The sequence below is a fragment of the Scyliorhinus canicula genome, chromosome 6 (assembly GCF_902713615.1).
Source record: "Scyliorhinus canicula chromosome 6, sScyCan1.1, whole genome shotgun sequence".
Lineage (NCBI taxonomy): Eukaryota > Metazoa > Chordata > Chondrichthyes > Carcharhiniformes > Scyliorhinidae > Scyliorhinus > Scyliorhinus canicula.
The window spans coordinates 140,155,058-140,176,170 of NC_052151.1; the positions used below are offsets into that span (position 1 = coordinate 140,155,058).

General features: G+C 45.5%; 1 pseudogene; it reads left to right on the forward strand.

Moving 5' to 3' along the window:
* LOC119967539 overlaps window positions 1–21,113 on the forward strand; it is a 112,794-nt pseudogene that overhangs the window by 56,203 nt on the left and 35,478 nt on the right.

Genomic DNA, 21,113 nt, shown 5'->3' on the forward strand with positions numbered 1-21,113 from the left:
AGATAGCAGATGGTATGTCTAAGTCTGTGTCCTCATCAGAGGCAAAGTCCGGGGTGTCCTGTGTCGATCAGTGATGCGATGGTCCCTGTGTCACCGTCCCCTATGTGTCCGTCCCCTGTGTGTCCGTCCCCTGTGTGTCAGTCCCCTGTGTGTCCGTCCCCTGTGTCCTGGGTCTCCGTGTCGGGCACAGGCATGCTATGACAGCTGCCCTCCCCGTCGTTGCCTGCGTCCCTGGGGGCCACCGGCCCTGGCACAGGCTGGGGGCGGGGGGTCGCTGGATGGGCCGGTACTACCACCGGCTTGTCCAGTAAGACACAAGACAGCATGCATGGTTAGACAGGCTGACTGGGGTGGGGTGAGGGGGTGGGGCCAGGCAGTGGGATTGCACTTTGTGGCACGCCTCCAATCTCGGCATCGGCCATCTCCCAGTCCTCGGGTCCGCCAGCGAGGCCCACTGCCCTCTGCTCATGCACGGTGGTGTAATACAGGTGCCCCCCGTCCAGTTTTTTCCTGCTCCCTGTGGTTATGGCCTTTCTTCTCCTGGGGTTGGGGGGGCACACAAACATCAGCAATGTTAGGCGGTCAGACGCATGCAGCCCAGCGGTTGGGTTTATGATGGCTTGGTGCACAGGGCACTCGGCCAATGCGGCTGGCATGGGTGGGTGCAGCATGTGGGTTAGGGCGGGGATTGTAGCGTCCCCCTGAGGGCGGCGGGGGTGGTGTCACACGGGTAGGGGTAGGGGGGTGGTGTCAGGGGCAGAGTGCTAGGTACTCACCCTGGCTGCCCTGAGTAGGTCATGCAGCTTCTTATGGCACTGGTCACCTGTCCTGGGTGTCGGCCCGATGGCGCTGACGGCATCGCCCACCTCCACCCACAAATGCCGAACGGTGTTGCACGGGTTCCTGCAGCCGGCTCCGGGCTACAGAACCGCCCTCCTCTGTTCCACGGTGTCCAGGAGCGTGTCCAGGTCGGCATCCCGGAACCTTGGCACTGCACGGCGGCGGCCATCTTCCCAACATCGGCTGTGTGTGTGGAGGGGGGGGTCACATTATTTTAATGCGACACGGCGCCGTGTCAATGACTCTGCCCGCGTATCGGATGCCGATCTCAGGCCACTCCCCCGCGCTTCTCGTGGTGCCTGTGCTGGCCCCTTCTGGGTCGCAGAATCACGCTATGGGGCCCGTTGACCCCCTTGTCTTTAGATATCAAACATGTGCATGCCATGTACTGTACAGAATATTTAGGTGGTCATTTTTGTTCATCTTTTATTTGAGGCTTTCAGAGACCTGAACCCAATTAATGTCAACAAATCAGTTTATATGCGGCTGGGTATAACTGGCTCCCTTTTATTTATGAATGCAAGTATACTTCTTACCATTAACTAGAAAGGAGAAGCCCTCGATGTCTGGCACAGAATTGAGTCTGCTAAGAATAAGTTGGAGTAGGCAAGAAAGGAAATGAATGAGCAATGGACGTTACTGGATGCGGCTGAACACAAGTACAAAGAGATGAAGGAGAAAGAATATTCACTTGTGGAAGAATCTGATTCAGTAAAGGTGCAAACTAATTATGCAATATTTCACAAACTGCTATCAGCTTCATAGAACATAGAACAGTACAGCACAGAACAGGCCCTTCGGCCCTCGATGTTGTGCCGAGCAATGATCACCCTACTCAAACCCACGTATCCACCCTATACCTGTAACCCAACAACCCCCCCTTAACCTTACTTTTTAGGACACTACGGGCAATTTAGCATGGCCAATCCACCTAACCCGCACATCTTTGGACTGTGGGAGGAAACCGGAGCACCCGGAGGAAACCCACGCACACACGGGGAGGACGTGCAGACTCCTCCCCGTGTATTCATGTTTCATGAATAATGATTAAAGGTACATATTATCCCAACAGGAAGAACAAAGCAAGATGGACACAGAGGTCGAAAAATATAAACACCATAAAAAGCATTCCGAAGAGAAAATAAATAGACATTTGGATAAAATAGATAAACTAAAGAAGAGGCTGGTAAATAAAGAAAATATTTTGGAGGTACGTATACAGATTTTTCGGTTTAGGTCCTGATTTTTTACCTTAAAGCAGTGACAAAGGAATTGTCTGTGTTGTGAAACGTAATGAAGTAACATAACTTATTAATACAGTTGATTTATGAAATGTGCTCTCACATTGAAATTTCTCAATGCACTTTAGACAATAAACTTTGCTGCACCAACTGACTGTTATAGGCTGAAAATTCATTTGTGCACATTACTGGTGGGAACAGTGGACAAGTGGAAATACTGCTGACTTATCCCCTCACGGTCTTCATGTTGAAATACCTGCATTTGAATCATGACCAATTTCTGACTACCTGTCTGTGCACATAGACAGCTGCCAGGGATTCTTTTAAACACGGCAGCGATGTAAAGGCTTGAATCTTATGCCGACCAGTAAGCTTAGGTGATGAAAGATGTAAGCCTGAAATTTCCTCAGAATACGGCCTAGTTTTGCAGCAGGAAATGAGGTGGGGATGTACTTTAGCAACTGTCCAATTTCCTTCCACCATTTTTAATGGATAATAGCAGATCCCAACCCAAAAAGGTCAGTTAAATGAGGGACTGTAGAAAGTAATGATATAATGATGTAATATTCCTTTAAGTTTTATCACTTGCCATGCTCATGAAACTCGTGTCTTATGGTACAGGCATGGAAGGGATAGTGTAAAATTACAGAAACTCTAGAAATGAAGTTCAAGGGCCCAAGATTTAACTTTCTAATGATTCTCAGAATTTGTCATTCTCTATGAATGCTGATTTTTCTTTGTCATCTGCTGATATCGGCATACCATCTACCTAAGGGGGAGGGGGAGCAGCCCCAAGTCGTGGTCCACATAGGTATCAACGACATGGGTAGGAAAAGGGATAGGGATGTAAGGCAGGAATTTAGGGAGCTAGGGTGGAAACTTAGATCCAGGACAGAGTTATTATCTCTGGGTTGTTACCCGTGCCACGTGTCGAGGAATAGGGAGAGAGAGCAGTTGAACATGTGGCTGCAGGGATGGTGCAGGAGGGAGGGTTTCAGATTCCTGGACAATTGGGGCTCATTCTGGGGTAGTGGGACCTCTACAAACAGGATGGTCTACACCTGGACCAGAGGGGTACTAATATCCTGGGGGGGAAGTTTGCTTATACTCTTAGGGAGGGTTTAAACTAGTTCAGCAGGGGATTGGGAACCTGAATTGTAGCTCCAGTACACAAGAAGTGGAGAGTACAGAGAGAGAGAGAACAGTACAGCACAGAACAGGCCCTTCGGCCCTCAATGTTGTGCCGAGCCATGATCACCCTACTCAAACCCACGTATCCACCCTATACCCGTACCCCAACAACCCCCCCCTTAACCTTACTTTTATTAGGACACTACGGGCAATTTAGCATGGCCAATCCACCTAACCCGCACATCTTTGGACTGTGGGAGGAAACCGGAGCACCCAGAGGAAACCCACGCACACAGGGGGAGGACGTGCAGACTCCACACAGACAGTGACCCAGCCGGGAACCGAACCTGGGACCCTGGAGCTGTGAAGCATTTATGCTAACCACCATGCTACCCTGCTGCCCCAGTAGTGAGGTCATAAGTAAGGTTTCAAAGTTGCAGGAGTGTACCGGCAGGAAGGAAGGTAGTTTAAAGTGCGTCTACTTTAATGCCAGGAGCATCCGGAATAAGGTGGGTGAACTTGTGGCATGGGTTGGTACCTGGGACTTCGATGTTGTGGCCATTTCGGAGACATGGATAGAGCAGGGAGAGGAATGGTTGTTGTAGGTGCCGGGGTTTAGGTATTTCAGTAAGCTCAGGGAAGGTGGTAAGAGAGGGGGAGGGGTGGCATTGTTAGTCAAGGACAGTATTACGGTGGCTGAGAGGACGTTTGATGAGGACTCGAATACTGAGGTAGTATGGGCTGAGTTAAGAAACAAGAAAGGAGAGGTCACCCTGTTAGGGGTTTTCTATAGGCCTCCGAAAAGTTCCAGAGATGTAGAGGAAAGGATTGCAAAGATGATTCTGGATAGGAGCGAAAGTAACAGGGTAGTTGTTATGGGGGGCTTTAACTTTCCAAATATTGACTGGAAACACTATAGTTCGAGTACTTTAGATGGGTCCGTTTTTGTCCAATATGTGCAGGAGGGTTTCCTGACGCAGTATGTAGATAGGCCAACGAGAGGCGAGGCCATATTGGATTTGGCACTGGGTAATGAACCAGGACAGGTGTCAGATTTGGAGGTAGGTGAGCACTTTGGTGATAGTGACCACAATTCGATTACGTTTACCTCAGTGATGGAAAGGGATAGGTATATACCGCAAGGCAAGAGTCATATCTGGGGGAAAGGCAATTATGATGCGATGAGGCAAGACTTAGGATGTATCGGCTGGAGAGGAAAACTGCAGGGGATGGGCACAATGGAAATGTGGAGCATGTTCAAGGAACAGCTACTGCGTATCCTTGATAAGTATGTCCCTGTTAGGCAGGGAGGAAGTGGTCGAGCAAGGGAACCATGGTTTACTAAAGCAGTTGAAACACTTTTCAAGAGGAAGAAGGAGGCTTATGTAATGATGAGACGTGATGGTTCAGTTAGGGCGCTTGAGAGTTACAAGTTAGCTAGGAAGGCCCTAAAGAGAGAGCTAAGAAGAGCCAGGAGGGGACATGAGAAGTCTCTGGCAGGTAGTATCAAGGAAAACCCAAAAGTTTTCTATAGGTATGTCAGGAATAAAAGAATGACTAGGGTAAGAGTAGGGCCAGTCAAGGACAGTAGTGGGAAGTTGTGCGTGGAGTCCGAGGAGATAGGAGAGGTGCTAAATGAGTATTTTTCGTCCGTATTCACACAGGCAAAAGATAATGTTGTCGAGGAGAATACTGAGATACAGGCTACTAGACTAGAAGGGCTTGAGGTACATAAGGAGGAGTGTTAGCGATTCTGGAAAGTGCTAAAATAGATAAGTCCCCTGGGCCGGATGGGATTTATCCTCGGATTCTCTGAGAAGCTAGGGAGGAGATTGCTGAGCCTTTGGCTTTGATCTTTAAGTCATCTTTGTCTTCAGGAATAGTGCCAGAAGACTGGAGGATAGCAAATGTTGTCCCCTTGTTCAAGAAGGGGAGTAGAGATAGCCCCGGTAACTATAGACCAGTGAGCCTTACTTCTGTTTTGGGCAAAGTCTTGGAAAGGTTTATATGAAATAGGATGTATAGTCATCTGGAAAGGAATAATATGATTAGCGATAGTCAATATGGCTTTGTGAAGGGTAGGTCATCACAAACCTTAATGAGTTCTTCAAGAAGGTGACCAAACAGGTGGATGAGGGTAAAGCAGTTGATGTGGTGTATATGGATTTCAGTAAAGCGTTTGATAAGGTTCCTCACGGTAGGCTATTGCAGAGAATACGGAGGCATGGGATTCCCGGTGATTTAGCAGTTTGAATCAGGAATTGGCTAGCTGGAAGAAGACAAAGGGTGGTGGTTGATGGGAAATGTTCAGACTGGAGTCCAGTTACTAGTGGTGTACCACAAAGATATGTTTTGGGGCCGCTGCTGTTTGTCATTTTTATAAATGACCTGGAGTAGGGCGTAGAAGGATGGGTGAGTAAATTTCCAGATGACACTAAAGTCGGTGGAGTTGTGGACACTGCAGAAGGGATGTTACAAGTTACAGAGGGGCATAGATAAGCTGCAGAGCTGGGCTGACACGTGGCAAATGGAGTTTAATGCAGAAAAGTGTGAGGTGATTAATTTTGGAAGGAATAACAGGAAGACAGAGTACAGGGCTAATGGTAAGGTTCTTGGTAGTGTGGATGAGCAGAGAGATCTCGGTGTCCATGTCCATAGATCCCTGAAAGTTGCCACCCAGGTTGAGAGGGTTATTAAGAAGGCGTACGGTGTTTTAGCTTTTATTGGTAGAGGAATTGAGTTTCGGAGCCCTGAGGTCATGTTGCAGTTGTACAAAACTCTGGTGTGGCCGCATTTGGAGTATTGCGTGCAGTTCTGGTCGCCACATTATAGGAAGGATGTGGAAGCATTGGAAAGGGTACAGAAGAGATTTATCAGGGTGTTGCCTGGTATGGAGGGAAGATCTTACGAGGAAAGGCTGAGGGACTTGAGGCTGTTTTCGTTAGAGAGAAGAAGGTTAAGAGGTGACATAATTGAGGCATACAAGATGATCAGAGGATTAGATAGGGTGGACATTGAGGGCCTTTTTCCTCGGATGGTGATGTCCAGCACGAGGGGACATAGCTTTAAATTGAGGGGAGATAGATATAGGACAGATGTCAGAGGTAAGTTCTTTACTCGGAGAGTAGTAAGGGCATGGAATGCCCTGCCTGCAACAGTAGTGGACTTGCCAACACTAAACGCATTCAAATGGTAATTGGATAGGTATATGGACGATAAGGGAATAGTGTAGATGGGCTTTAGAGGGGTTTCACAGGTCGGCGCAACATCGAGGGCTGAAGGGCCTGTACTGAACTGTAATGTTCTATGTACATGGGTTTCTAGCTAGATGGATAAAGAACTGGCTTGGCAACAGGAGACAGAAAGTAACAGTGGAAGGGAGTTTTTTCAGAATGGTGATCTGTAACGAGTGGTGTTCCACAGGGATCAATGCTGGGATCACTGTTGTTTGTAATATGTATAAATGATCTGGAGGAAAATGTAGATGATCTGATTAGCAAGTTTGCAGATGACACTAAAATGACACTAAGATAGGTGGAGCTGCTGATAGTGAAGAGGACTGTTAGAGAAGACAGCAGAATATAGATAAATTGGAGAGCTGGGCAGAGAAATGGCAGATGGAGTTCAATCCAGACAAATAGGAGGTTATGCATTTTGGAAGATCAAATTCAGGTCTGAATTATACAGTAAATGGCAGAACCCTTAGAAGCATTGACATACAGAGGGATCTGGGCATTCAGGTCCATAGTTCCATGGAAGTGGAAATGCAGGTGGATAAGGTGGAGTGGAAGGCATATGGCATGCTTGCCTTCATCGGCATTGAGAACAAGAGTTGGTGGGTTATTTTACAGTTGGCCACATTTGGAATATTGCATACAGTTCTGGTCGCCACATTACTAGAAGGATGTGGATGCTTTGGAGAGAGTGCAAAGAAGGTTGACATAGAACATAGAGTGCAGAAGGAGGCCATCTGGACCATCGAGTCAGCACCGACCCACTTAAGCCCTCACTTCCACCCTATCCCCGTAACCCAAAAACGCCACCTAACCTTTTTTGATCACTAAGGGCAATTTATCATGGGCAATCCACGGAGGCTGTTAGCAATGAGGAGAGATTGAATAAACTCAGGTTGTTTTCGTTGGAAAGACGGAGGCTGAGGGGAGACCTGATTGAGGTCTACAAAATTACAAGCGTTATAGACGGGGTGAATAGTCAGAAGCTTTTGCCAGGGTGGAGGACTCATTTACAAGGGGCACAGGTTCAAGGTGAGAATGGGAAAGTTTAGGGGAGATTGTTTTTCTTTATTCATTCATGGGATGTGGCCATCACCGGAAAGGCCAGCATTTGTTGTCCATCCCTAATTGACCTTGAGCTGAGTGGCATTTTAAGAGTCAATCGCAATGCTGTGGATCTGGAGTCACAGACAAGGTAAGGATGGCACCTTTTCTTCCCTTAAGGACATTAGTGAAGCAGATGGATTTTTACGATAATCGACAATGGTTCCATGGTCATCTAATTCCAGATATTTTATTGCATTTAAATTCCACCACCTAATAAGAATTATTGTTACAAGTAGGCTTACATTAACACTGCAATGAGGTTACTGTGAAAATCCCCTAGTCGTCGCATATTCCAGCGCCTGTTCGGTGCACAGAGGTGGATTTGGAATGTCCAAATTACCTATCAGCATGTCTTTCAGGACTTGTGGGAGGAAACCGCAGCATCCGGAGGAAATCCATGCAGACACGGGGAGAACGTGCATACTCCGCGCAGACAGTGACCCAAGCCGGGAATCGAACCTGGGACTCTGGCGCTGTGAAGCCACAGTGCTAACCTCTCCAAAAAGCCATGAATCTGCCATGGTGGGATTCGAACCCAGGTCCCCAGAATATTATCCTGAGTCACTAGTCTAGTGACAATACCACTATGCCACCGCCTCCCTCATACATGTGCGGGGTAAGGTGTGCACACAGTGTGTAGTTGGTGCCTGGAAGGTGTTGCCGGTGGAGGCAGGTACGATAGCAATATTTAAGATGTATCTTGATAGACGCATGAACGACGGGGAATGGAGGGATACAGATCATTTGGGCAATAAGTAGTAGTTCTAAATAAGGAATCTGGATCGATGCAGGCTCTGTGGGCTGAAGGGCCTGTTCCTGTGCTCTACTGTTCATTGTTCTACATCCTGCCTGGATGTAAATTAGTTTGATCATTGGTACTTTACATACATATTTGGAGGAGGAAGAGGAGGAAAAAAGGAATGAGGTCAGTCTGGTTAAACAGTACCAAAGGGACATGGGACCCATTTGATGGTGCTGTAATGCTACAATGCTCCCACGATTCTGTGAATGCTGGACTATGATATGTACTGCACATTGACACCTGACCAACAGCCTATCAACATTATAGGCATCCAAAACATTAACCATGCAGCTGTGCAGAGATGTATTAAGCGGATCATTGATGTATTGTTTGCCAAACTAAGCTATTTCATTCACTTCAGCACAATAAGCAGCAGCAGCATGACTGAGCTCTGCAATTTTATATTGTGGCACAATTCCAGAAGGTCCAAGGAGTGATGGATTGTATCCACTTGGCCATACATATACCCTTCATCAATCCTACTACCTACCTCAGGAGTTTCAGAACATTGGGCTGAGTTCCCCAGTGGGAGAACAGGAGGTGTTTTTGGGGTTGCCATTCCTCCCCTTCACCCAATAACTGTCCTCCCACTCAATAACTCCCGCTCCCCTGCTCAACAACTCCCTACCCCACTCAACCTTTTCCTCCCACCCTGCTCATAACAACTACCCCCTCCTGCACCGTAACGGTTCAACAGTGCCCGCCCCCCGCCAACTCTCATACCACTTCCCCCACGCCTGCTCAACAACTCTCTCCCCATCCCAATCGTTTTCATTCTGGGGTCAAATTTGTTTGTTGCAAGGCAGTAATATTTGATCCTAAAAACAGTGTCTTCGGGTGAATACCAGGAGGTTAACACGTTTTCCCCAGTACTGATTGATGATACGCACAGCACTGCGACTAGGAGGTTCGCTGCTCATTTTTGAAATATTGAAGTCATGTGTCAAATGCCGAGAACACACTGGGGCTGCTCTGTAATATTGTCCAGGATTGCAATTGCATCTCATCCTATAGGCCTTGAAGACAGGAGGTACTAAAAGATAACAGTGATTATTTAAAGGGAGTGCAGGATATTGTTGACTGCAAAGGACTTTCATGTTACACTCATAAAAGAAACATTCCTTTGACATCCACATCTGGCTAAGTAAGTTAACAATCCTGCTTACATCTTTCGTCTTCCTTTCGCATGTATGTCACCATTTGAAGAATCTTCCCATGAACATCCAATCAAAGCACTCGATGAAAGCCACTTCTAAACCTTGATAGCAACAGCACAGCGGTAACCTTTACAGTCACTGCCTGAGGTGTTCCTATCCTGGAAATGGTTTGATGGTCTATCTGCAGGAGCGCGGATGGTTCTGTTTGATGTCTTTGATGAAAATGCAGCCTTATTATCTTTGATTATTCATTAGATGTTGTATTGCAAACTGCAGTGCACACAGAGGGTTACGGGTTACAGTCTGTTTTTTCTGGCTGTCATCTACAAGATGCAGGGGCTGATGTTAGAATCTGACTAATATTCACACCACTGGTATGGCAAAGACATGTGTTATTCTGTAAGAACTTACAATGCACGGTTTGTCTGATCTAATTTTACACGAATGGGGTCCACTCTGGAATATCTTTCAAAGTATTTGCATAGATCAATGAATTGAACCATCTCATTCTATTCTTTAAATATTTAAATATCCTAAGTGACTGACATGCTTGGCTAGTGCTTTTGATTGATAGTCGCTGGCTTGCAAGTGTGAATCAGGCCTGTAAGAATAACAGGACGGCAGAAGTTTAACGCTTTTCATTCACAATCTGGCAGCATCACTGATCAGTCTGGTTTTTATTTGCCTTCCCTCATTGCCCTTAGGAAGGTGAAAGTGAGCTGCTTTTTTGAACTACTCCAGTCGATGTGTTAAAGGTATGCACACTGTGGTAGAGAATGCAAGGAGTTTTACTAAGCATTGTAGGCGAAATGGTGATATATTTCCAAATAAGGGTGCTTGTGACTTTAAGAGAAATTTGCAGATGGTGGTATTCTCATTCATCGCCCCATGGCCTTCTAGGTGACAGAGGTCATGGGTTTGGGAGTTGTGGTCAAAGAAGGCTTGGTGAATTATTGCAGTCTTGTCGATGGTAACACTGTAGCCACAGAGCCTTTGTGGTAGAGGGAATTAATGTTTAAGTAGCGCAGGCTGATTTGTCCTGGATTATGTCAAGCTTCTTGAGTGTTGCTGGAGCTGCACTCACTCCAGCAAGTGAGAGCATTCAGTCAAACTCCTGACTGTGCCTTGTAGATATAGAGAGCTTTTGGGGAGTCTGTTTGTGAGTTACTCAGTGCAGAATTCTCAGCCTCAGACCTACTCTAGTAACCACAGTATCTATATGACTGGTGCAGTTAACGTTCTAGTCAATGTGACTGGTGCAGTTAACTTTCTCGTCAATGTTAATTCCTTGATGTTGACTGTGGAGATTCAGCAATGGTTATGCCATTGAATATCAAGGGGAGATGCTTAGATTCTCTCTTGCTGGAGATTGCCATTGCCTGGCACTTGTTTGACCTGACTGTTACCTACCACTTATCAGCCAAAGCCTGAATATTGTCCAGATCATGTTGCACACAGGTAAGGGTTGCATCATTATCATGAAGGAGTCATGGAAGGAGCTGAAAACTGTTCAGTCATCATTGAATAGCCTACTTCTGATCTTTTCTGGAATACCTTAAATGAATCATCTGAAAGTGCTTCGATCTAGAATTCTACTCTGAGGAACTCCTGCATCAATATCCTGGAGCTGAGATAGTTAGCTTTGAATAACCACAACTATCTTCCTTTGTGCTAGGTATGAATTCCAACCAGTGGCGAGCTTTCCTTCTGATTTCCATTGATTTCAATCACACTCTGATCTTTACTCAGTCACATGCACTCTTGATGTCAATGGCAGTCACTCTCACCTCTGGAATCAGCTCTTTAATCTATGTTTGGACCAAGGCTGTAATGAGTTTGAATCGGAGTAGTCTCCCAGACCCAAACCCATTAATGAGTGACTGTTGCTTGAAAGTTCATGGCACCCTCCATCACTTTAGTAAATGAGAGTAGGCTGATGGGTCAGTAATTGACCAGATTGGATTTATCCTGTATTTTGCTGACAGGATATAACTGGATAATATTCTACTTTATTGGGTAGATGCCAGTCTTCTAACTGAATTGAACGCCTTGGCTAGGACATGGCTGTTAAGCATAGGTCTTCAAGACTATTGCTGGGATGCTATCTTTCCTTTATCCAATTCACTCTTACTATCAAGTGCAGTAAATCAAATTGGCTGAAAACTGGGATGATCGGCAAATCAGAAGGAAACTGAGATGGATTATTAGATTGGCACTGCTGCTTGAAGGTGATTAGAAATGCTTCAGACTCAATTTTTGCACTCACGCACTGGGCTCTGCTCTTGAGGATGTTCCTGCAGCTTCTTCCTCCTGTTGGCTGTTTAACTGTACATTACCATTCCATTCATGTGGCAAGGGAGCATAGCTTTAGTTGGCTGTGGGATCAGATAGCTTTCTCTGTGGAATGTTGTTTATTCATGGAGTCCTGTGTTGGAGCTTCATCACTTTGGTACCTCATTCACAGATAAAGCTGGTTCTGATCTCGGCAAGCTGTTCTACATTCTTCATTGAACAAGGCTTGGTCCAACTCACCAACAATTTCACCCAAGTTCCAACAGAGGCAACCAACACTGCCTGAATGTAATAGATGTTACTGTCCATGCTTTTTCTCAAAACATTCATGGCTTTTTGGAGTGGGGCAGTTTGGTATACTTATGAGCAAACACTGAACAGGCTGCGTCTCTTTTCCTTAGATAAGAGATGGCAAATGAAATGAAAAATGAAAATGAAAATCATTTCAACGAAATGAAAAAAATGTGAGTGCACTTTCTACCACATTACCAACATAAAATGAAAATGAAAATTGCTTATTGTCACGAGTAGGCTTCAACGAAGTTACTGTGAAAAGCTCCTAGTCGCCACATTCTGGCGCCTGTCCAGGGAGGCTGAAATTACTAATAAATAAGAAAATAAAAGGGATTGATGGGATAAATGTAGAGCAGGAGTTTCCAATTGTGGGCGAGCCTAAAACTGAACTCCTATGCACAACAAAGCAGAAGAGAAAATTGAGACTTTTATGACAGGGCTTTGCCATTTCTACACTGTCTTAAATTATCCTAAATGGCCATGGCCCATGGAGTGCCCAAATACAAGGTTTCCTGAAACAACTGTTATTGAGTTGTGCCAACACCTTCCTCCGAAAACAGAATAAGGACCTTTCAGATGCTGCTTTTAAGACAAAAGCCAGAACTGTAGTTGAGGCTCTCACACCAGCAGCTACACTTACATTTCACAGCCTCATTTACAGGACATAACCCTGTACGCAGCACAAGTCGGTGACGTTATATGGGATGAGGTATGAACTTTGGCCCATTTGTGCCCATTACAGGTGTAATGCAACTTGGATTGCTGACCCTGACTGGCACCCAATATAAAATCCATCACCCTTGTATCAGATGTGGGTCACCATTACAAAACCGCTATCAGCCACGTTTCATGCACACTGGCACCCATAATAACATTTCCTTATTTCAACCAGTGTTTTCCCATTAGATGTTGCTCCAATCCTCCACAGCTGTGATGCTTAAATGATAACCCTCCCTGCTGATTTCAGTTCCAGCTGGTTTGGTAAAGGGGTAACTTTAAACTAACCACTGGGTTGGGAGTGGGCAAGGTCAGGTCAGATGTCCCATTTCCATCTCACTGACTCCAATGGAGAGTAAAATTGAACTCAGTATGAAATGGGCAGCCAACCCAACCATGCCAATTTCCGAACTGATCCTTTAGGTTGAAATGGTCTCTTGAATCTTATTTTGCTGGAGTTGTCTTTTATCACTGGGAGCATAGTCTGAAATTGGGAATTTAAATATGACCAGTGCTGGAGCAACACGAAAGTGCTGGTATGGGTCCACCAATTTTACAACATTTGCTCCACTAGGAAGGAATCCTGAAGGAACACTTACCGTGAAGCCTTGAATTCACAAACCGAGTCAGAAATTTCCCATTGAACATGCAATCAGATGTAGAAATTAAAGTTATGGTGGCGCTGCCTGAAACACATATCCATAATTAGATTCAGTTTGATGTTTAAAGTGCTGTTTTCTCTTTGCCCACTTCTTATGTTCTTGTTTATTCCAGCGAGATATTGCTAAAGCCAGGCAGATTTGTATGCAGCGATTGGAAGTCACCAGAAATCCCATGAGTATTGATGTGGAGATCAATTGCCTGAGGGAAAGGATCAACGTAACTCAAGAACGCCATGGCAACAAGGAGGAAGTTACAAGGTATTTGTCTGTATTATACAATACACATTCAATAAATGTTGCCATTTATTGGAGTATCATCCTTTAGTTCAGCTCGTAATGGACTCTAAAACATGCAACACAGTTACCTCACACTCCAACCCAGAGAAACTTCTGATTTGCCTTCTTTGGCCTCCTCCCCCCCCCCCCCTCTCTCTCTCTCTCTCTCTCCTCTCCTCTCCCCCCCCCCCAAATTTAGTGAAACGGTGCACAATATTTTCAGCTATTGAATCAGTGCAGAGCTGAAGGGGGAAAGATGATGGCCACCCTTTTAACAGAAGAAACTAATGGTCTTACCCGATATATCCATGACTTTTTTGTTTGAAGTCAATTCATTTCATACCATGGGGTTTGAAGTCAATTGATGTCCTACACATTGAGGTGCAATAGCACCTCCTCCACAATAGTCCTCAACACTGGAGTCCCGCAAGGATGTGTGCTCAGTCCTTTACTGTACTCCCTATACAACCATGAATGTGTGGCAAGATTCAACTCCAACTCAATCTATAAGTTTGCAGATGATATGACTGCGGTGGGCCGCATCTCAAACAACGACGAATCAAACTACAGGAGGGAGATAAATAACTTGGTTGCATGGTGTACTGAAAACAACCTCTCTCTAAATGTTGGAAAGACCAAGAAACTAATCATCGACTTCAGCAAGTGCAGCACGACACACACTCCCGTCTACATCAATGGCTCCGAAGTGGAGATGGTCGATAGCTTTAAGTTCCTGGGGGTCACCATCACCAACAGTCTGTCCTGGTCTACCTACATTGATGCAACAGTCAAGAAAGCCCAACAACGTCTCTACTTCCTGCGGAAGCTAAAGAAATTTGGCATGTCTGCATCGACTCTCACAAACGTCTACAGAGTGCGATAGAGAGCATCCTATCCGGCTGCATCACAGCCTGGTATGGCAACTGCTCGATCCAAGATGGCAAGAAACTGCAGACTGTGGTGAACTCAGCCCAACGCATCACAAAAGCTTGCCACCCCCACAATGATTCTGTTTACACCTCCCGCTGCCTCAGGAAGGCAGACAGCATTATCAGTGACCCCTCCCACCCAGGCACTGCCTTCTTCCAGACCCTTCCATCAGGCAGAAGGTACAGAAGTCTGAAGACTCGCACACCCAGACATACTTCCTACAGCTACAAGAATCCTCAACGACTTTCCCTTCAGACTAATCTATTCCCTGTAAGAACACTATTCACGATGCCCTCTGCTGCTCTCGCTCATGTATTTGCTTTGTTTGCTTTGTTTGGCCCCTTGTTCTGCACTATAACCAATTACTGTTTTGTCGATGTACCATTTGTCAATGTTCTCTGTTGATTATTCTTGTGTCTACATTCCCTCGGCTGCAGAAAAATACTTTTCACTGTACTTCAGTACATGTGACAATAAATCAAGTCAAAGTCAGGATTCTCCTTAGCACCTGTCAATGATGTTGATTCCAAAGAACAGGTTAGGGCAACTTGATTGCAAGTACAAACTTGGTGACTCTGGCTGCTTTCAGGGACTTTGCACTTAGAACATAGAACATAGAACATAGAACAGTACAGCACAGAACAGGCCCTTCGGCCCTCGATGTTGTGCCGAGCAATGATCACCCTACTTAAACCCACGTAACCTGTATACCCGTAACCCAAGAATCTCCCCATTAACCTTACACTACGGGCAATTTAGCATGGCCAATCCACCTAACCCGCACATCTTTGGACTGTGGGAGGAAACCGGAGCACCCGGAGGAAACCCACGCACACACGGGGAGGACGTGCAGACTCCACACAGACAGTGACCCAGCCGGGAATCGAACCTGGGACCCTGGAGCTGTGAAGCATTGATGCTAACCACCATGCTACCGTGAGGAAATTTGAACCTTGAAGAAAATTTAAATGCGGAGGGGCACCTTTCAGAAAGAAAGGAAGAAAAATAGAGTCATTGCCAGGCCACTCTTGCATGTCTGTCAAAATAATAGTTTAGCAGTTCATTAGTCCATGTGCCAATTAATTAAATAGAAAGGAGTCTATGTCTTTCCCACCTGCCACCTCCATGAGTGAGTTATGGAGGACTTTCAAATTATTCAGTAGAATACATGATTTATTTATTCAAATCTAAATTAATAAGATACCATAAGCAACCAACATTGTGACTTTCCTGCACTTCCAACAATAATAGTGCCAGGGTCACGGGTTCGATTCCCGCTTGGGTCACTGTCTGTGCGGAGTCTGCATGTTCTTCCCGAGTCTGCGTGGGGTCACTCCGGGTGCTCCGGTTTCCTTCCACGAGCCCTGAAAGATGTGCTTGTTAGGTGAATTGGACATTCTGAATTCTCCTTGTGTACCCTCTTCGGCCTTCAACCTTACCCTGGATTATGGCAGCTTGTGCCATGATAGAGGTGGTGTTATTTAATTGCCTTTGACCCTCAACAGTAGCCCCAGGGACGTACAGTACTGCACAGATCTTGGCTGTCCTGAGTTGGAAGGTCAGGCGAGATAGGAGTGCCTGGATTTGAATTTAAGAACTTACATTAGGAGTGGCAGTATGACTCAATTGCCACTCCACCAGAAGGTATGACCCATTGTGTACCTGAGAGTAAGAACGGAATCCAATCAATTGCAAGCCAATATTGTTTCACAGCTGGTCCACCAGGCAATGTTATTCATCACAAGGTAGACAGGTTGGATGGTATATTCAAGATTTCAAGATAGATTTGTCACTTACTGATGACATGTTTCAGATTTCCAACCAAATCTACGTGAACTGTGCAGTGATCATAAAGTAAATATCCTGGTCTTCCACAAAATCTTTAAGTGTGTATTTCACAATTGGTACTGCTCAATTTCCAGATGTAAGGTGGGTGTTTCCAATCACCAAATCAGGATTAATATCCCATCTGGTTAGATACCTATCTGCATATTTTGCCCGTCACTTGCACTGGAGGAATTAAGTGGCAGAGTAGCAGGAGTTTAATTTGAATTTTTTATTGCAGTGCTGGTGATGTGATTTAGACACCCGGTTTTCTCACATTCACACGTACCCAACAGCTACATATCCAACCATTAAAAAATGGTATACCTGGGGCGAAATTCTCCGACCCCCAGCAGGGTTGGAGAATCGCCTGGGGCCGCCGGAAATCCCGCCCCCGCCGTGGCAGAGATTCTCCGCCACCCGGGAAGTGGTGGTGGCGGGAATCTCGTCACTCCGATCGGAGAGGCCCCTGCAGTGATTCTCCGTCCCGGATGGGCCGAAGTCCCGCCGCTGGGAGGCCTCTCCCGCCGCCGAGGTTTAAACTACCTGTGGAACGGCGGGATCAGCGGCGTGAGCGGGCCCCGGGGTCCTGGGGGGGGGGGGGGGGGGGGGGCGGGGGGGCGATCGAACCCCGGGGGGTGCCCCCACGGTGGTCTGGCCCGTGATGGGGGCCCCCCACTCAGACTCCGGGCCAGTGCCCTGGGTGCACTATTTTCCTCCGCCACGGCCTCCACCATGGCAGAAGCGGAAGATAACCCCACATCGCGCATGCGCCGACCGGCGAAAGCCTTTCGGCCAGCCCCGCTGCCGGGGGCGCCGGCTTTTTGCGCCAGTCTTCTGGTGCAAACCGCTCCGGCGCGGGGCTGGCCCCCAAAGGTGAGGAGAATTCCCCACCTTTGGGGAGGCACGACCTCTGAGTGGTTGGCGCTACTCCCCTACGCCGGCACCCTCCGTCACGCCGGGTAGGGGAGAATGCCGCCCCAGGTTTCTTGGGCTTGAGCTCCATACAGAAGTATGTTTAATGAGGCTTATAAGAAGATCAATTGTGCATTTGGCTTTACCTTTATTGCCGTTATTCATTAAGAATGCATGACCCTTTGTGGCAATTGTGATGCAATTTTCCTTCCCCAAATAATAGTGCCACATTTATCTTCCAGTTGGAATTCTCTAAATTTCTTTTTGGGATAAAGAAAACTGGGTGGCAAACAGTCTGATAAGGCTGCACCAGAAGTACCCTGCAGTATACGCATTGGCCCTACACTAAATGGAAATAAATACTATTGGTTTTCTGACATCTTTGTTGATCTTTTGAAAGATGAAAATTAAAATTTGAAAATTTTGACCACATGACCGGGGCAGCAGCTTCTATAATTTAGTTTCTCTATGTTCAATCGTGCATTTTTAAGACCTAAGAATAATCTACCTATTGCGATAAATCCTATTTAAAAGAAATGAGAGTTTAGATAATCACTTGGAGGACGGAAGGGGGTGGGGAAACAATGGTATCTTTAAATATTTTTCTGTAGGTTTCGTATCCATGGTCAGCCTGATTGACAGGCGAGCTACCTGTTGGATGTAAATCCTTCAATGCATGGTCGCAGCCCAGGTAGACTGAGAGCAGGTAGGCCTATTGGGGATGGGAGAGATGGCGGGTATCCAATTGCAAAGAGCAGGGTATGTGGGTTATGTGCCTGATTGTATTTTGGAGGCACAATTGAGGACAGATGATGGTCCATTCGCAGGATAAAGGGTAAATGACAGTCGGAGGAAGTAGATGAGGAGCAGATGCAACGAGTAGGAACCCCGAACTCAGCAGGGACATTTGATTTGACTGTGGAACATGTTATGTGAGAATACCTTTAAGAAATGGATGTTTATAAATGGGTGTGTATATAAATATCTGTAGTGAGAGTACCTTTAAGAAATGGGTGTTTATAAATCGGTCTGTATATAAATATCTGTAGTGAGAGTACCTTTAAGAAATGGATGTTTACTACTGCAGTGATGTCAGAGAGTGGGTGGAGCTGGGCTGTCTGTCAGCTTTTTACTTTCACTTTAGGCTGTGTTTCTGCAGGGTGGGTTTGGTTTCATTTTAGTGTTGGAGAAGCTGCAATCACAACAGGATGTGTGTGAAACTCTGCAAGCTTATGAGTGTCCATTTGCTGATTGCAACATGGTAACTGTTGTCAGTAGTAAAGTTAAGCCTGATGTCTTTCTGTACAAAGGTGTTTTTAAGTCTTATGGATGTTAAAAGGAAAGCTTAAAGGATTACATAGTGTTGTAGTCTTTGGAGGTTGTATTTGAATTAATGGTTGCTAAGATGTTCACTATGTTTTAAAAATGTTAACTTGAGTTCATAGAATAAACATTCTTTTGCTTTAAAAAAACTTTTCCATTTCTGCTGTACCACACCTGTAGAGTGGGCCATGTGCTCCCCATACCGCAATCTATTAAAAGCTGTGGGTCAGGTGAACTCCATGATATACTTTGGGATTCTCTAAACCGTGGGCCATAACAATTATAAATACACACAATTTTAATTGTTTCAACAGCCTTAATCCACAGCTTGGAAATCACAATTTTATGGAGGAGGCATAAACACTACACTTTTAAAAGATGGATTTAAGGTCTATTTAAGTGCAGAGGTGGAATTACACTTTGCGGGACCTGCTCTCGCCTTCATTTCCGGAGAGCCCACAATGAAGTCCCCCCTCTTCTCCCCCCCCCCTCACAATGATGTTACATTCCTGCCCCAAAGATTTCACACCCCTGCCCACCCTCGCCCCACAGAACACAAAGGCGCAAGTCACAAAATTGCACAAATTGATCACTGCTTAACTGCTTTAATGCTTTTTAACTTGTAAAACATGCCTGTGTTAATAATTGCTGAACTGAAAACCAAGCTTACCTCTTGTCAGAATGACGGTAAAGATGGTCAATATTATAATGTGTATCTGGAGGCGAACAAATATGGAAGTTGCTGATGAGCAAGAGATGGATAAATCAGCCGATGACATCACTGCAGCACAGGCCAGTGCAGGACAGAATGAGCCAGTCTAGTGCAAGAGCAAATACTCCAATCAACAAGATACTTGCGCTGCCATTCAGTATATTTCAGAATCCCATTCAGTTTCAAAAATAAAAGTTAACTTCCTTGCTTTCTCTCACAAACTCAAAGAATTTATTGCCCCAAGTTCACCTGAGTGGAGTGTCCAGTGAGTCCAAGCCAAATATCGGTGGCTCTGCCTGCAGGATTACGTTCTTTGTCCGAGAAGAGACTTTTTGAAGGCCAGTATTGAGAGCGATGGTGGTTAGAACTACCAGCATATGACCAGCTACCGCCATTTTCGCAGACCAGCAATGGTCCATCTTGATAAACAGAATTTGACAAGCGAATATGGAAAATGGACACATTTTCTTGCTTCATCCCTTATTGGCATGGCAATTGCCAATGCATTTTTTCTATACTTTCTCTTCACAAAATCATCAATTACAGCATCATGGATAAACTCTTTGTAAATATAGTCAATATCGCTGAACTTGTCAAATGTTCCTGACTCATCTTTAATTCAGAAATATTTTTTACACTTTTCAACACAGAAAAAGAATGTGCAATGGAATTATAATTAATATTTTCAGAATATTTTCCACATTTGGAAAGGTTGCCTGCAAACCATCAAGTACAAGTCTGTGCAAATCATCTGCAGCTCATCATTGCAGAGCTCAGAAGCCAAAGGTGGTGATGCAGGTGGCTGAAGCTGGAATTTTAAAAAAAATTCCAAGGTGCATGGCGACTCTCTGCAAGCTCTCCCCTACAGATCCTCTTCCTACATCTTTTATAGTCATTATTCATAGTATCTTCTATGTTTTCATGTCTGGAGCGATCTGCCTGGACTATAAACAGAACAATATTTTTCAATGTACCAGGTACATGTGTCAAGAAATAAATCAAATCCAATCAAAGTTATCGATGATATGAATGAATTGTTTCACTTCATCTTCAAAAAGCTTTGTGCCTATGTCTTCCCGGTGCCCATCAGATAATTCACCCATACTTTTGGTGAATGAAAATGAATGTAGTTTGTGCAAAGTCCAATACTTTTAACTTTTTTAAGGAAAATGACTAATTGTCTTTTTACCTAGATCCTCTTGCCTCCCCTTCAGTGTTCTGCATTTTTGACTGGCAGATTCATTGTGTCACTTCACGTTCACTGATACTTTCTTGATTTTAATTAACATGAATATTCTGAAAGAGCAGGATTGAGGGCTGACCTCCACAGCCCTGGGGGTCAAGTCGTCCCTGCTCCCTTGGTGCTCGACGACGGCTATCCTGAGTCCTGACCAGCTGGCTCACTTACCACTTCCCTTGTGGTATTTTTCACCAATTTGCCCAGCCCAGGGAGCACCTGGCACCTCAACTCAACAACCTCACCTCGCTATTGGCTCAGATTCTTGGCTACGGCCTGCCCGATGGCCTGGCCTAGGGGTCAAGTCACCCCTGCTCCCTTCGACCATGGCTTCCTTCCGAGTCCCAACCGGATGGCTGGCTCACCACCTCCCTCCCTCGTGGCTTCTTTAACCAATTCGCAAAAACGTTAATTAAGTAA